General features: G+C 42.5%; 1 long non-coding RNA gene across 1 annotated transcript in view; it reads right to left on the bottom strand.

Annotated features, from left to right (window-relative positions):
• Nucleotides 1-2,340: 2,340 nt before the first annotated feature.
• Nucleotides 2,341-18,982, bottom strand: part of LOC122231385 — a 152,735-nt gene continuing 136,093 nt past the window's right edge. The window contains exon 3 of the long non-coding RNA XR_006208605.1: nucleotides 2,341-2,395. This is a non-coding gene — a long non-coding RNA (uncharacterized LOC122231385). The remainder of the gene's footprint in view (nucleotides 2,396-18,982) is intronic.

Raw genomic sequence — 18,982 nt, 5'->3', positions numbered from 1 at the left:
ATAAACTCTCAGAATGTTCACATACAGCCTAAACGAGAGGGCATTTCTATGTGTGTGGACATTATGGGGAGTGCTATGTTTTCCAGGCATAGTGACTCTATTTTTATTAAAGGAATATCTAATGTTATCTTTGATAAAAAAAAAATCCTTCAGCATAAATGTAGTAACTGCCTTAAAATATTTGCTAATTCCAGTATCTGGGCTATCTCAAAGTTTTGATCCTTTGTCTTTCCTCTGGAGAAAATATGTTTTCTTATTCATACGACAAGCCATTGTGAATTAGACCACGGACATAGTGAATTTTTATTGTACAAAACTCTAATTTTTTTTATGTTTCCCCAAAGAGGGCTATTAATTTTCAAGCGGGCAGTTGATGGGGCTGACCGATAGCTCCACAAGCTGGTAGCCCTGTGGTGGACTGAGACTGCCCACCAGCTCTTATGGCCTCACTCAGCCGCTCCCTCCACAGCAGGTGCACAGTTCAAGATGCTGCATAGAACTTGGGGCGTTCCGCTCTGGTGGCATCCTTCCCGGGGCTGACCCCTAACATTTCTGTGACCATGGTTGCCTCAACACTTACTCTCGGGTTCCCCGAGTCAAGAAAACTAGAGGTTTCTCTGGGCGTTTCAGATGGTCACCTTGGTGCTAAGCGGAGTGTGCCCTCAGACTGGTGGCCGCAAAAGGAGTAAACTCACTTAGTATTTCTCTCTTTCAGATGCCAACTGCACTTCAGTTTCTGTCTGCATGTGTGGACTGTCCTGTGGCTCTGGGTAGTTTCATTTTTTCCCACATTTTTAAAAACTGAGATATAAATGATTTATAACATGGTACTAACTGTAGCCATACGTCATGATTTGACGCACGTGTGCTCTGCAAAGTGATCGCTCCAGGAAGTCAACAGGTGTCCCCACTCATAGCCACAACTTTTTCTTTCTCCTGATGAAAACTTACTCTCTTAACAATTTTTAAACATAAAATATTCCCCCCCCCCCACTCCCAGATTTTACGGTTGTTTTCTGTGAGAAGTTTGGTTCCAATGGAGCTACCTTACCGTTTCTGGAAGCTTATAGTAAGGGTGTTGTTGTGCCAATTAACTGGCTAGCGAGAGGAGAGTCCGAGCATATAAAGAACTGAATTGGGCCGAAATGAAATAAATGGAGTTTCAGCAGTCATATATCTCATTTGAGATCTTTTCAAAAGTTTCCCCACAAGAACTCTTGGGCAGTTTTTCTGGGATTAATATTATCATGAATAGAAAAGAAACAATGGGATTTGGGACACTGTTATAGAGTAAAACTAATGATAAAATTCTTAGCCAAGACTGACCCTGTTAATAAGATGTATTCTTCTTTTTACCTTGGCATGCTTGTATACCAGGTTCACTTAAACCCTAGAAAGAAAAGGGCACCATCAGGCAGCTATTATGAGGCAAGAACACAACTATCATTATATTAGCAGGATTATTAATATACTATTAACACAATATTATTAATATAGTCCTTATATTATAAGGATTCTGAGTCACTTGTATCTGAAACGGACACTTTCCTGTTTGCCTTATAAGTAAGGTAAATTATCTTTTAACTTAATGTTATACAATCTTATGAGCTTACTCTTCAAAAAGAAAGCTAGAATCTTTCAAGAATTAAAAGAAAAGCAGATATGTCTGCCCTATCAATAAATCTCATTGTCAGTATCTTAACACAATACTATTTTTTTTAAATCATACCCACAGAAAATACAGAAAATAAAATAAAACATTACTTAAAATGGATAGGAAACCAAAAAGAATTCTTAAAACTATTAGGATTTTTATCTGGCCTTTGGGGCTATCTAACAGGCTCGACCAAACACTGAGCTAGCATCTTTTCCCGCTGCTGTTTTCCTCCTCAGGAATGTTCTAGTTACTTATTTTTGAGTGAAAAATATTTCCCACAAGGGAAATGCCTGCACACTTAGACCACTGATGAGGACCAGCTTGTCCGGTCCTCGAATATAAAGTCCCTCAGCTGCTTTCTGCCAGAAACTTCACCCAGTCCTTGCCAAACAACAAAATTACAAGACCATCAGCTCATGAGGAAGTTAGCAATTCTGGACTCTTTAGATAATAGAAGAGATGTTGTGGAACAACATTTCTTGGAACATGACTTCCTTTGGGACATCAATAATGGCTTGCGTTATATCCGGCGTGTGGTAGGAACAGCACTTTGGTCCCCCGCAGTACGAGACCTTCTCATTCATGGAGAAAGAGTCCAAGTGCATTCACAGTCAGTTAGTGACCTAAGAGTCCCGTGAACTGAGAGACCATGGTAACAACGTCCAGATACAAGGATGCATTTGATGGTTTTCACTGTATTCACTCGCTGCAAGGTATACAGTTAATCAAAAGTATGTTCTGGAACAAGAAAATTACAAGTCAGGTCTTGAGCACTGTAAAGATTTTTCGGATAAAAGGGAAAGAGAAACAAACATTATTCTCTACTTGTTGTTCATTTATAGGAATAAATAAAGGCCAAAAAAAAAAAAAAAAAAAAGAAATCCCAGAGTGGAAGACTGATTACTAAGAGAACTCTAAATGTACAAGAAGAGGCTACACGGTCAAGAAGAAAACATCGATGATTATTCTATGCTAAGAGGTTTTTTCTTTTAGGAAAGTAACAGCAGTATAAACTTGAGCCTTGAGATTGAGTTGAGAATGTCCTGTCTTTGGTTCTGTGTCAGTGAAGAAGGGTTAGTAACTTGCTCTAGTAACAAGTGCCCCCAATATGTCAGCAGCTGACAGCGAAGGTTTATTTCTGGCATCTATTACGTGTCTATACTGTGCTGGCTTTAACTCTGTTCCACGTGATTTCTCCACGGAGCCCTGGCTGATGGGGCAGGTTCTATTCTGAACATTGCTAATTCTCACAACAGGGCAGAATGGGGAATCACATGCTGGGTCTTAGAGCTTCTGCTTAGAAATGACAGATGTTATTGCTGCCTAGATGTCATTGGCCCAAGCGTGTCACGTGGTCATGCCTGAGAGCCACAGGTGGGAGAGGACATTCTCCGTCACGGAGGAGCACCTCCAGGAGAAACCGTGAATATGGATGAATATAAAATAGGCCACATATATCTAGTTGCCTGTAATTGAAGATCCTTTTGCTATGATGCAGTGTACCATTTTTAGGAAAAAAAGAACTAAAGATACCAATATTGAGGATTGTTGTGAAGATAAACTATGATGAGTAGTAACTCTCTGGAATAGGAACTGAGGCTCACAGATCACAATAACGTTTTATTATTATTCTCTTCCACTTACCTATATTATGACCACATATTATCTGACAGACTTGGTTATAAACACTCAGACAGAGGCAGCCTAAGACTTATTAGACTGTGTGGCTGGCAGACAGCACTGTTGTGAATTCAGTACCAAATCCAATGAAAATGCACATTTTTGACAATTAGACACTGTGAAAAAAATTTGCCTCAATATTTGTCCCTCAGATTGAAGCTTTTGGAGAGGAGGTTTATTTATTCACTGAATGATTCAATTTATTTATTGAGAAATAATTCATTCCCTGATGGGGAGAATTATGGAAAAGAATTGCGAAATTTAAGATAATCGTTAAGGGAAGTTATTGTGATCATTCCTAAGGGTTGAATTTGATCACCGTTGGCCTCAAGAAAAGGGTTCCCAAAAAAGCCTACGGCAGTGGGAAGCAGTCCCGTAGAGCCCATGTTCCTACAATTCCCTCCAAGTTTAACTAAGGGTCCAGTTATTGAACAAGCACCAGGAAACACGGCCTCCAACATTCAGGAATTCACATTACGTGGCCTGTGTTTGCCATCGCTGTTTTCATCACTAAATGGAAAGTTCTGCTAGATGCCCTGACAGTGGATGTTAACTGGAGTAAGTACGCCTGGTTCATAATGACAGAGGACCCTGAAAATGACACTGACGACTCTTCAAAGCATAATTTTCTGGCAAACTGTAACTGAACAAAATTCCACATTTCACTTTGTTAGGAGATGCGAGACACCGACTACAGCTCTCTCTCCATCACGTTTTCCTGACTCTGTGGAAGATAGTCCATGAAATTTACACTGGAATGGCCAATCGTTCACTAAACAGGGAGGAGTCTCTTGTGTGAACTACCTATGGCTACAGGACAGAATGTGTTTGAACCAGCCGGGGAAAAATCGTATACCAAGGGGTTTTAATTATAAATGAGTTACCTAACAATCCTGGACACATCAATTACTTGATGCCATAGTCATAACCTACGTTTCCATCATGTGTGGATTACTGAGTGAGAAAACATTTATGTGTCCCTTCGTACATCAAGATTCACTAGTGCATCTGACCAGTCACAGAGCGTGTGCAAACTTCTAATCTTTCAGGTCCACGTCTCGAAGCTACTTATTCAGAAAACACACACACACATATGCACACACACACACCATAAACAAAACGATCTTTCAGAAACACCACATCTACAAAGGAGACAATCTTCTCTTTGGAATTCTCAGCTATACCCTGCTGTGTGTGTGTGGGTACGAATATATGTGTGGTGTGTATACATGTTTATTTACTTTTACTTTTACTACCTGTAAGCTCACTGAAGACAGGAACTGTGTTTCTATGGGCACCAAGCTTGGCCCCCTGCATTTGTAAAGAAAAGCTTCATGAACTCCTATGGCTCAAAACTAGAAAACCTGGTTCTTTCCTTCCAGGGACAGGTGAATATTTTTTTAAGTTTACTTATTTGAGAGAGAGAGAGAGAGAGAGAGAGAGAGAGAGAGAGAGAGAGAGAACACACAGCTGATGGGGAGGAAGGACAGAGAGAAAGAGGGAGAGAGAATCCCAAGCAGGCTCAGTGCTATTAGTGCAGAGCGCAACATGGGGCTCGATCCCACAAACCTCAAGATTGTGACCTGAGCCAAAACCATGAGTGGGACACATAACTAACTGACTGAGCCACTTAGGTGCGCTAAAATAACATTCTACAACAAATTTAGAAACATAAGATAGCTCATGGTAACAGTTATATCTACTCAAGATCAATTAAGAGCTGATGCTACAAACAGTATCTTAGTTTATTAATATTTCGTAGCTGAGATCTGTGTTCTATTTTTCACTCAACCACTAATAATGTGAAAGACCCCAGAAAAGTCATCCTACTGTAAATAAAAGGGAGCATGCCTATGGTATGCAAGCCAGCTAGATTCTATTAAGTCCATGTGCATTGTTTTGTTTAAACCTCACAACAACCATGATATATCCCACTTTTTATTTTCACTATCTCAATATGGAAACTGAGGTCAACCTAAGTTAAGTAACCTGCTCAAGTTCATAGAGCCAGGCTACGTCAGAACTCACAGAGAGGTAGTCAGACGTCAGACACCGTGCCCCTAATCACTACGATGTGCACCCTCAGTGAACTTAGCATTTTCATTTATCATGAGGATCCAGAAGGTCTCTTTCAGCTCTAAAAAGTATGTAATTTCAGAATAATCACTGTAAACATGATGAGTAAACTACTTCTTAATTCATTTGCAAACAAGACTCAATGACTAGCACAAACCCAAACTCAAGAATAAGCATGATCTTCAGGATAAATAATCCACCAAAACGCAAAAAGTCCTCAACAATACAGCATAGTCATAAAATGCAAATCCTTTCCATTTTCTAGTATACTGGGGAAAAAAGGTCATGTCTCATATGGTCTAGCACAAGACAGGATTACTGAAAATATAGGGAATAATCTAGACTTCTGGGGAACTGCATAATTCTAATATATGGTGATTCAATTACCTAATTAAGATTATTTCCACTTTTACTAATACAATCAAATATAGGCAAGAGAGTAAGTTGTGCTAAATGCACACAATAACAGATTTTGATAGAGGAGAAAAATGAACTCAGGAGCCAATGCTAGGAAACATTTTGTTCTTACAAACTATCAACCTCAGTAGAAATGACTGCTGTAGAAAGTCCTTGAAGAACGCTTTCAATAACTGTGCACTGTAATTTGCAGATTCAGCTGTGAGTGTGAACTATTAGCCTAATAAATATCGTGAATGCGGTTTTTCCAGTGTTTTCCACCCCTGTCCACCTTTCCTGTTTAACTACATCCATGTTGGTTCACCAATCTAGCTCCTTCCTATAGTGTTATGAAAACTTCACCTTCTGGCTCCATTCTGAGGGATATGTCCTTTCTAGAACTGCCAGAACGAATTTACAAAACTAGGGCCATCCTCAAAAAGTAAGAATTCATTCCCTGATGGTAAAAGCTTAACAACTACGACATGGCAAAATGGAATGTATCTTCTTCATTAGAGTCCACTTACTAATCTTTTTCATGAAAACTACTGTCAGAATTGCTTTTTATGGCTCCAAACTATAAAAACGTTTACGGAACTAAATGCTTTCACTGTAACTCAAAAGTCAGTAAGCAGGAAACACTTCTAGTGGCCACCAAGTTGCACTCAGAATTCTCCCCAAGTTACTCCCAAGGAGCCCGATTCCACCCGGCTTCCCCAGGTTCTCAGCCAAGCATATGCCATACTAGCACCCTCTAATAGCCCAGACACATGTGAGCAGAAAGCTCCTTTTTAGACTAACCAGAGAAAATCAGTTAAGTTTAAAAAACAAATTAACTGGGGCGCCTGGGTGGCTCAGTCAGTGAGCATCCGGCTTTGGCTCAGGTCATGATCTCACAGTTCATGAGTTCGAGCCCTGCATCCAGCTCTGTGCTGACAGCTCAGAGCCTGGAGCCTGCTTCAGATTCTGTGTCTCTCTCTCTGCTCCTCCCCCGCTCACACTCTGTCTCCCTCTCAAAAGTGAATAAACATTAAAAAAAAATTTTTTTTTAAAACAGATTAAAAAAATTAATAAATTAACTAGAAACTTCGAGAATAAATAAAAAGCATAAGCGACATGACATTTCAAAATCAGAGCATCCAAATTAAAATTAAGGAGCTTCCTGGGCTCAAGGACTCTTGCTTAACAACGTCTCAAATAAGGCACAGCTAACGGGTTGACACTGTCCGAGGTCGGCGAGCATCTGCACCCCTCCACATCCCACTTGCCGGACTTCTCTGCAGGTGTGGGCTTGGGTATCTTCCAAAAGTCCCTCACTGGGTCTCTAAGCTCCTCACACAACTTCTGCCGCTTCCTCCCATCATCCCTGTCATTCCAGTCAAACTGAACCACCCACAATCCTCTGAAAGCTTCTTCAGGATCCTATACACAAAGCGTTTTCCCCACTTCCCCTGCATAATACGTAAACATCTTTTCCCGAGCACAGCCACTCCCATTTGCCATTCTGCCTCAGTTTACACACTCTTCTGGTCTTTGAGGATTCATGCCTCACCCTCTACTGATTCTTCAAGGATCACATTTTGGACACACAGGCACACACCCCAAACACAGGCCCCACGTAGCCCTGTCATCCGACGCCTTGTGCTTGTTCCTGTTTTAGCAGTGACCACAGAAATGAATTCAGATTGTCCCCCCACAAGAACACAGTGCCAATCTTCAGTTGGGATCCAGGAAAGGAGGCAAAATAGCTCAGGTAAGTGCATTACATGAAGGAGGGGAGGAAAATCCAAAAGTAAAAAAAGGTGCTCTCTCCTATTACAACAAACAGACAAGAAGGGAACCCATCATGGCAAATAGAGATCTGCGTGAATACACTGGGCCCACAGAGGCAATCCAGGGTGCTGGCTTGGCCTGAGGTCAGCTGACCAGCAGCCTCAACTGCAAATGTGACCTTGACTCCCTTTGCCAGGGAATGGAACAGATTCACAGGTTCAGGTATGAGGATGTGAACATCTTCGGGATATGAACATCATCTTTTTCTGACTCCCACAATCACCACTGGAGCACTAATAAAAAAATATTGTTGTCAATTACCCACCAGGTTCTGTGAAAGCTTGTCGTTTGTTTTTTTAACAATGTTCGTTACTGTCTGATTGACTAAAGGGAATTTTCTTTATTTAGCACCACAATAGCTTAGAGTGAACGGATGTGCTGTTGGACTCTCACTTTACAGCTTCTACTCATCTTTTATTTTGTAGCCTGTGTTCAATAATTGATGAAGATGAAGAAGCGATTAGTGATGAAGGGGAGTGTATGGCACGACTGTCCCCCAGAAGCTGGCAGGGAACCCGCCCCATTACTCCCTCCACATCTCCTCTGCCCGAAGCCCAAGACTGAAAGGAGAGAAGGTTTAAACAATGAGGAGCCTGCAGTAACCAGTAACCACACTTAACCGCACACATCTATGACCTCTGCGACTTCAGAAAATGAAGGGGACAGTGTTTGCCTGGACTTTTGTAAGGGGTGATCTTCAGTCTAGAAAAAGGGATCGTGGGTGCCTGGGTGGCTCAGTCGGTCGAGCTTCCGGCTTCGGCTCAGGTCACGATCTCACGGTCTGTGGGTTCGAGCCCCGCATCGGGCTCTGTGCCGACAGCTCAGAGCCTGGAGCCTGTTTCAGATTCTGTGTCTCCCTCTCTCTGACCCTCCCCCCACTCATGCTCTATCTCTCTGTCAAAAATAAACATTAATAATAAAAAAAAAAAGGGAGATCAAATTGAGCCTATTAAGCTTAATACAGCATATTAATTTTTAAGCAGCATATATAATAGCAAAGACGTTTTTAACCTAGGGTACCACTCATAGTTAGCTATTTCTAAGACTTATCTTCATTTGTGTTTGCCCAACTGCAGTAGACAGATGGGTGTAATTTCAGCAACAGCCTCCTGGGACTCTGTCCGCATCCCTGTCATCGCAGGCGTGGGCCGAGTCAGGGCATCTTCTGGCAGCTTCCTCACCTCTTCCCAGATAACCTTTCACTGACCTCCATTTACTCAAGTCACCATTACCTACAGCTCTCCATTTCTTCCAAAGAACATAAACGCAGAGGCCCACGGGTCCTGGAAGCTCATAGCTATTGGCTGAATCTCTGGTGTGCCTTCCACTTACTCTGCTCTGTTCACATCAGTTCTTTCTTTACCGGCTAACATCAGCTGACTTGTATTTCTAAGTAGACAATAAAACACAAAGGCAAAAAGGAAGAGAGTTATTATTTCTATGAACACCAAGGAGGCTGCTTTGGAATGGTTCAATGAAGAGAAGACACTAAAAACTTGCTGGTAAATTTTACCTGGGTGAAAGAAATGTTAAAATTGGAGAAAAAGTAACTGAAAAGAACATGGTATTCTTCTCTAAGATTACATAGGTAGGGAAACTGCCGAACATACATTTTAACTGGAATTAATACAAAACCAACAATGCTGATTACCAAAGAATACGTACTGTTTCAAAAAGCCGGATCTCTGCACTAAAGAATTAGCACATTTACATGCAGGTAAATACATTAGGGTAAGTAGCTTCAGGGCCTCTGGGGGACTCAGTCTGTTAAGCTTCTGACTTCCGCTCAGGTCATGATCTCAAGGTTGTTGAGTTCAGTTTGTGAATTTGAACCCCGCGTCCAACTCTGTGCTGACAGCTCAGAGCCTGGAGCCTGCTTCAGATTCTCTGTCTCTCTCTCTCTGCCCCTCCCCCACTCGTGCTCTTTCTCACAAATACACATTAAAAAAAAGATAAGTAGCTTTTAACTATATATATGTACGTATGTATGTATGTACATATACATATATATATATATAGTTAAAAGCTACTTATCTTTTTCATATATATATATACGTACATATATATACACACATGTATATGTATATATGAAGACCTTTTCTTTAATGACTTTTTTATACATATTCCTTTTTTTAAGTTTGTTTATTTCACTTACTTTGAGAGAGACAGAAACAGCATGAGTAGAGGCATGTGTGGGGTGGGTGGGGGGAAACCAGAGAGAGAAAGAATCCCAAGTAGGCTCCATGCTCAGCATGAGGCCCAAAGCAGGACTTAATCCCCCAACTGGGAGGTTGTGACCAGACATGAAACCAAGAGTCAGATGCTTAACCGGCTGAGCCACCCAGGCACCTCTTTAACAAGGTTCTGGATTAAGAGGCTAATTCCTGGCTCCAATAAAAGGAGCAGTCTATGTTAGACTTACATATAGATACATTGGAAGTCCATAGCTCCCCAGGACTCCACATTTCCTACATTCCCAATGATCCCATCTTGTGCTACAGCACATCAGACACCATCTTTTTTTCCAATGTATCAGAAAAATGACAAATGTATGCATATATGTCAAGGACTTGTATTCTAATCGTGGGTAGGATATGTTACTTGTAAGCAGTATTATTGACTCTCCTTTCCTGAGGAAGGATTAGCACTAACTTCATTTTATTTTCTTGTAGAGAATAATGTTTTTATTTTTTCAATTTTTTTATTTTTAAATTTACATCCAAATTAGTTAGCATAATGTGCAACAATGATTTCAGGAGGAGATTCCTTAATGCCCCTTACCCATTTAGCCCATCCCCCCCTCCCACACCCCCTCCAGCAACCCTCTGTTTGTTCTCCATATCTAAGAGTCTCTTATGTTTTGTCCCCCTCCCTGTTTTTATATTATTTTTGCTTCCCTTCCCTTATGTTTATCTGTTTTGTATCTGCAAGTCCTCATATGAGCAAAGTCATAAGATATTTGTCTTTCTCTAATTTCGCTTAGCATAATACCCTCCAGTTCCATCCACGTAGTTGCAAATGGCAAGATTTCATTCTTTTTGATTGCTGAATAATACTCAATTGTATGTATATATGTATATATGTATATATATATATATGTGTATATATATATATGTGTGTATATATATATATGTATATGTATGTATGTATATGGACATTTGGACACTTTCCATACTTTGGCTATTGTTGATAGTGCTGCTAGAAACATAGGGGTGCATGTGTCCCTTCGAAGCAGCATACCTGTATCCCTTGGATAAATACCTAGTAGTGCAATTGCTGGGTCATAGAGTAGCTCTATCTTTAATTTTTTGAGGAAACTCCATCCTGTTTTCCAGAGTGGCTGCACCAGAGCACTAACTTCATTTTTATTTAAACGTGACCTCTGACTTCATTGAAAATAAGGTAACTCTTTTCCTCTGAGGGTAAATACTGCAGAAAGAATTTAAGATCTTAGTGAATTATTATAAGCAGCATTTGTAGCCAAATTTCTAAAAAGAAGGGCGAATGTTTTTCCATGTGTAGCCTTTGTTCTTTCTGTTACAATTGCTAGAAATAGTCACCATCACAATGAGACATAATTGGATGATTATGCTTTCCAGATTTATTAAAACCCTCCCCAGCTTGTCTTAAAGATCAATGTGGTCTGCAAAATACAAATTTCAAGCCATCGTTTTAAATGTCAAGCTGCCAGTTTTCCCAAGCGAGCTGAATGATTAGTTATACTAGATGCCAGATACGAGATTTTCCTCTCCAGAAACCACTCCACAGCTTACTCTGTAGGACACAAGAATGCTCTCTCCTGGGAGCACACGGCAAACCTAAAAGCTGAAGGCTGGATCTATTTTTCCTGAGGAGCATGTAGGAAAGCCAAAGCTCTTTTCCTTTTCCCCAAGTCCTCTCCAAATTCCAAGACACAAAATAGAAAAACAAAACCACAGGGGAAAAAAAAAACTTTGATTATGCTTGTCATGTTCCCATGACTTTTGTATGATCTATATACAGTGTTTTTCTGGTACGGACATACGGACATCACGCTAAAAACGTTCTGAGGGAAATAATATGAAATATTAAAGATAATAATAGCAAAGGGTGAAAAGTTCTGACGAAAGAACTTTCTGGAGAATGCAACGTAAACGGCAAAGGAGAAAACAGGAATCCCGTATGTGAGCAGCAGTGTCCACAAGTCCATGAGCTACTCCCAAGTGTTCCCTGAACTCCATAAGGCTGTTCTGTGATGGGAGAGGAAGGGAAGGTGGTGCAGGAAGGTGTCCACCTGCTTTGGAGCAGAAGGAAAGGAGGTCATTTTCTGCAGAAGAACTTCATCCACTGGGCCATGGAACACGTACAATGTGCCGGGCACAGTGACGGGTGCTGAGGAATCGTATTCACGTCCCAAAACTGTCACAACCAGCATCACCAACTGAGGGGCTGACATGACAGACATGTATTTTCCCACAGTTCTGGAGGCCAAGAGTCCAAGATCAAGATGCTGACAGGGGTCCTCCAAGGCCCCTGGGGAAGGACGTGTCCAGGGCCACCGTGGAAGGACATGTCCCGGGACCACCGTGGGAGGATGTGTTCCAGGACACTCCCGGGCTTACACATGGCCCTCTGGCTGCATCTCCAGGACGTCGCTCTGTGTGCGCACCTGTGCTGTGTCCTTGTGTCCCCATCTCCTCTTCTTGGAAAGACATTGATCAGACTGCATCAGAGCCCAGGCTCTGAGCCTGGTGCTACCTTCCTCATGCCTTCAGGGGCCCCGTCCACACCAGACTCCCTTCTGAAGTTCCAGGGGTCAGGGCTTCAACACGGGGCTCTGGTGGTGTGAGGGCATGATCCAGCCCAAAATGGGGGTGAAATACACCAAAGTCCTATTCGCACCCTCAAATCACAGGAAGGAGGGCTTCAGTTCTAGCTATAACCTGTATGAGGATAGTAGTGTAAAATGGGACTACATGAGTAAGGAGCCCATAGAGATGTTTGTTAAATAAAAACAAAAGTGTGTCAAACGGAATTACTCCGAAACTGATAATCTGTGTTAGCTGTCTTCTTCTTCTACGACGGGTTCCAAGGTCTGTTGCCCCAAAACTGACAGAGGCTGGAATGCCCTGGTGGACCCACAGTGGCCACGTGTGCAAATTCCAGCAGGTGGAATTTACAGGTCATGTTAGAGATGACCTGATGAGAGGAGCCATGGTATTGCTTACTGGAAACGCCATGCTTTCTTTACCTCTTTCGTGTGAGGTACATTGACAAACGCTGATGAGCTCTAAGATTCAAGTCCAGGGCAAAGGTCTTCCCAAGGTGATCACCTCAGATCGATGATGACAGAAACATTTCACTGATTTGGATGGGACCTGAGGGATTCCTCAGAAGTTCAATCTTTTAAACGAATAAATACACAGATACACCAGTCTAGAGATCACTGTTATTAAAATAACTGCCATTTCCTCATTTACACGGACCCTACGTGACATGTTATCCTGGTGCTTTTGTTTGAACAGATTCAGATCTTCAGTTCTCTCCTTCCTGCAGTTCACCTACGATTCATTCTCGTGCACCCCATGGGGGCATTCAGCAAGTTAGTGTGACCTCTGCCATCATACTTTCTCTGCCCGCCTCCCATCCAGGAGAGACAAGTGGGAGGTGGGAAGAAGCTTCCAGGACTGGCTGGAGGCGGACTCATGGCTCGGCTTTGCCACTTGTTGCCTGTGGACCGCTGGGCTCAGTCTCCGTTTTCCTTTGTGAGGTGGGGGAGCCGACACCACACACAATTACTGTGACCACTGAACGACCCTGTACTTCGGAACGTGCCTCGTGCGACCCCATGCAAGAGAAAGGTGAGGCATTCTGACCGCCTTGCGGGTCAAGGCCGGGTAAACAGCACGTCTGAAACCTCCAGATTTGGTGATCTGGTCTTCACACTGACACTTAACCTGATAAAAGGCAGGGAAGGAGCGCCTATTAAAAAAGGTTGAGAAATCACAACTGCTTACTTCTTACCCAGGGTAAACACTAGTGGAAACTGTAAAATCTTTGTTCTTCCCCTTCTAGAAGACCCCTCCTAAACGGAACCAGGGTATATTCCTGTTCATCCATGCACAGACACACGCACGCGCGCGCACACACACACACACACACACACACACACACCCGTCCATGGGATCCAAAGAGCTGGCTCTCCCACAGTCGGCGGGCAGGGCCCACGTGGCACCGAGGACACACGTGGCATCTCGCTCCTTTCCCCACACACACAACGTTCAAGCAGACATTCACAATGTGGATCGAGGTGCCATGAATAAACCATGTATGCCCTTTACTTCCTGTGTCTTTCTTACGTTTCATTAAATGGGAAAGCCAAACCCTGGAGCCAGCCGCGACTACGCGCAAGGCCTCCCTTGCGACAAGTGGCACGCAGCCTGGTGCTCTGCCAAATGTGTCATTTATACATATGCACCAGGACCAAGGTCAGCTGCACATAATAAATGACTTCTTAAATGAGCTAATGTGTATTGACTGCCTTTGGGAAGCATCGCCAAGCCGTTCTTCATTAAGCGCTCTTCCCCTGAGCGGTGTGGCAAAAAGGGGGCTGAACAAAACCGATCTCTTATGTAACCTGCCTCATTCTGATGGAGGTTGGCAACATGTCACACAGGGTACCTGGCAAGTTCCCAGGCCGTCTGCCTTGTTCACTAACAGCCAGATTTGTATGATGTTATCTGCTGACACCACCCCCTAAACCAGATCCCTTCAGGAAATTACGTACGTCGAGCACAAAATTCCAAGCAACCTTCCTGCTGCAATCTTTGACCGTTTTGACTGTTTTAATATGAACACTAACGATACAATCATTTGGCTTATAAAACTCATTCACACTATCACCGACTGATTTGCCCAATTATCCTGATACGATCTGCTGATTGGAGACGAGAGGACCTCCAACACCGTACGAAGCGTCAAGCCCAGCCGTGGAGGTACAATCACTACCACCGTGGGCAACGTTCATAACAACACTCCACACGATCTGGAAGACTCTTGAGCATTCGGAAGAAAGTTGAGTAACGGCAGCCTCAGACGGGCTGGCTGTGTGTCTGGCTGCTGAGAAACACACTTAGCGAGCTCCACTCAGTTGCCCTTCATGTCCAGGGCTGAAGAGAATATTCCAGGCCTCAGCCCCCAATATATTACCAGCACTTATTTACTTAAGAATCTCTTTAGTGCATGCGAACTTCCTTACACACCATCAATTTTCTGGTAACCACAAATAAGTACTCATATACTACAGGGCATTAAGGAAATCAGTACTTTTGAGGGTGGGCAAAGCATTAAGAATGTGTAATCATAGGGGGAACCTGGGTGACTCAGTCAGTTGAGCATCCGACTTTACCACAGGTCATGATCTCACGATTCATGAGTCCGAGCCCCGTGTCAGGCTCTGTGCTGACAGCTCGGAGCCTGGAGCCTGCTTCAGGTTCTGTGTTTCCCTCTCTCTCTCTGCCCCTCCCCTTCTTGCACTCTGTCTGCCTCTCTCAAAATAAAAAAACACATAACTTTTTTTTTTAAAGAACGTGTTATCATAGATAAAATAGAAATTATCCAAAAGTGCATTAATCCCAAACTTCCATGTACATACTACTCACAAACAGTATAATGATAATAATATGTAATAATAGTGATATTTCTGGATACTCAACTTTATAGTATAGAATACATTCATTCTTCATTATAGATGTGAAATAAAGCAAATGCTACCTTAGAAAATAGACTCTATTATTTCCATAAATATGAGTTTTTGAAACTCTTTCATTTCTTATGAGTCCTCAAAATATTCCAGAAGATATACAATTGTACAGAAATATTTGTATGGGTGTTTGGTCATTTATTGGCTTTCCCACTCATTTTCCTACAGATGTTTGAGAATAAAGGAATGTGACAGTAATTAAAATATTAACTCCAGCCAATATTTGTTGAACATTTCCTTTGTGCCATGAACTATTCTAATGGCTTGATTATAGTAATTCACTTAAATGTTATATATAAGGTATTTAAACTTCCTAAGAATGTATTGAAACACGTAAAATAAGAGGACTGCTCAGATAACCTCTTCATGGCCTCCTAGATTCAATGTTCTATTGTTCTAAATACGTTTGTATTCACATGTGCACATACATGCTTGTGTGTGTGTGTGTGTGTGTGTGTGTGTGTGTGTGTGTCCATGCTTTCGCAGGCAGGTCAAATTAATTACTGGTTTAGTTACAGTTTTCAAACATTTGAAATGTAAGAAAAGTTGATGCTTAGAACTACTCTCTACAAAAAAAAAAAAAAAAAAAAAAAAACAACTGTACCAATTTCTTTAGGAGAGATGGAAGGAGGAGCTCCTTGAAGGACTACTGTCTCGAGAAAAGACGAAACACGTACACTCCCCACCTGGGTTTCCTAAAGTGAATTTAGGGTTTGGCTGGAATCCTTAAGATCAACCATTGTCTCGATAACTCGAGTATTTATGTTAATGAAACTTTGGCACTGCTGACTTCCTTGATCCCAATGAGGACCCATACGCCTTACTCCCTGGGTCAACAGGACGACATCTAGGACCTCACCATCCGATCATGTTGTGCGACTTCTAAGGTCTACAAGCCTGTTGTCAGCGTTTCAGACCATGGCGCCCTCAATATCCCCCTCCTGTATAACCCCTTACCCACTCACCTGGTACAACAGGGACTCTCGCGCTTATACATGTGCGTCTCCACTGGGCATTCCCTGCTGTGCGTGACTGCCAGTTCCTAAGTGCCTACTAGGTATTTTCACCGGGATAATCCACGGCCCTTTCAGGTATTTAAAAGTTAACTCAACCCCCCTCCAAATCAGAAGCTTTATTTCAAAACTCTCCATTTAAGTGCCTTACGTCTTTACCAGCCACCTTGGAATATTCTGATAGCTCTTGTTCTGCGGGTTCACTGCCTCCTTCGTAATAACCCTGGCGTCTCTACCGCTGGCTGGGCTGGAGCACCGCCGTCTGAGTTCAACATCACTCTGTCTGACTGATGTCATTAACATTCTGACTGGTCTCTGGTCGCACCCTCTGCAATCTATTCGGCACTCTGTTGCCAGTTTAATCTTCTTAATATACTTTTCTACTGCAGAAAACCTTCAGCGACCTTCTCCTCGCGCCAGACTGATTCACTCCCTTCTCTTCATCATATCATGCACTCTGTGCATATCTATGTCAAGGGGGACACCTTTTCACTCTCCTGAAATGCCCTTTCCTCTTCTCCTCCTTCTGCACTTATCTGGTTCCTCAACCGAGGTCCCTTTCCTACAGGAGACTTGCCACATTCCTCTCAGACCTCACCGAACTTTCTTTTCTTTAATCTACTGCTGGTGTCGGTACGATGCACGCCGATGCACACTCCGTGTGTCTTATACCCATGAGAGCAGAGGCTGAAGGGCTCTCACGTCTGTTAGTACCCACTACTGAATGCCAGAACTGGGGTGAAAACAAGCACTTTGTTTTCATGATTCCATAGAACGTGCTTATTTAATATTCAGGGAATTCCTTTGGGGCTCAAGGATATATTAACTTGTGTTATGGACTGAATTCTGTCTCCCCAAAACCCTCGTGATAAAGGTGGAATCCCAGGACCTGAGTATAAGACAATTTAGAGAGAGGGTCTTTAAAAAGGTAATGAAGGTGACATGACACCATAAGGCTGGGCCCTAATCCAACCTGACCAACAACAAGAGACGAGGACACAGACAACATACACAGCCTGAGGGGCCACCATGTGAGGACCCAGGGGAAGGTGACCATCTGCAAGACAAGGACAGAGGCCAAAGAACCAAACCAACCCTGTATACACCTTCATCTCAGAATCCTGGGGAAGGGAAATGCTGGTCTTAATGCCACTTCGTCTACACTACCTCTTCTAGAAACCACAGCACACTAATGCACTCTGCGTAATTATTTCTATTTGGTATTTATCTGAGGGTCTATGAAACCATTTCCCATTTTCTGTTACAATCCACTCAAATGTTAACATAAATATACATAAATATCAATATAACATATTGTTGCCAATCAAACAGTAAAGAAAAGTAAGTAACGTCTAATTTGGTGGGCACATATCATGCTTTTCAAAGAATAACTAAATTCAGGTAAATTTTACATCCAAATGACCCTGAAAATCAGCATCTAAAGTGAAACAGAAACGTATCTGCCATTTTGATTCCACATCATGAAATTCTGCTTGGTATTATATTTAATTCCGTTCCCCTTAGAAGCAACAATGAAGTTACTTTGGTCCTTTACACTGCTTTGAATTTAAATGCCCCTCAGCTGCCATGAACACTTAGCAAAAATCTAATACTCCTTTCCTGGGATTATTCAAAATCTAGACTAGACAGAGCAGAAATTGTCTGACTGATGGTCCACTTTCTTACTCAAATAAAGAGTGATTTTCCCAGTCACTGTATAGATTTAAATGTGCAGAGATATTTTGTTTTCTTCCCAATGCTATAACTACTGCTCTGAGGATTTGTATAAATACCCAAAACGTCAAGTCTAATTTTAGCAGAGGCACAATATACCCACTACTGGGGCTGACACCCAGGCGGACCCATTCTCAGGATAAGCAACCGTGAATTAGTCGTTTTAAATCTAAGGTCTTAAAATCCGTTGGACTTCAATTCATCTTTTCTCTACAAAAGTTAGTTATTATCTTTTAAAATGGGAAATTTAGCCATTTTTATGATTGTAAATATAAATTTAAAACTATGCTCCTAAAATGAGCTTCACTTTGATGAGAATATAAAAAACACTGAATGTAAAGTTAGCCCCGCTTTGGTCTATTTACAGACCTGCGTTCTCATCTCCAGTCTTACAGAAAGAAGCTGACAAGGATTCCAAAGTGTCACAGGTTGGATTTCCTGAGAACAAAATCCCTGAGACAGAACTTGTGTGCAGGAAGCTGTCTGGATGGGACCTTCTGGAGCAGCCAAGAAAGCAGGACTCAGCAGAGGCAGGAGCTGAGCTGAGCTGTGGCCCCAGCAGTGGCCTTCCTGGAATCTGTGGAAATGTCTAGAGCTGGGAAGGCCTTGCTCTTACAAACTGGGGAAGAAGAGCAGGGCCTGCACCTCCACGTGGTTCAGACACTGGATGGTGGCACCTGGAGAGCAGGGCACGACCCTGGGAGCGGCGACTCCCTTCAGCAGAAGGCAGTCCTGGAGACAGGCTCTACTGAGACCTGTCACCTGCCTGCATCTCCAGCAACTGGGACAGAACGAATACCTAGGCCTGAAGCTGGTGAGGCATGGTGCAGACAGACCACAGGGTCCACCTCA

Source organism: Panthera tigris, chromosome D1 (genome assembly GCF_018350195.1).
Source record: "Panthera tigris isolate Pti1 chromosome D1, P.tigris_Pti1_mat1.1, whole genome shotgun sequence".
Classification (NCBI taxonomy): Eukaryota; Metazoa; Chordata; class Mammalia; order Carnivora; family Felidae; genus Panthera; species Panthera tigris.
Note: the sequence above shows the minus strand (reverse complement) of the source record. Positions and strands in the feature narration are given on the sequence as shown.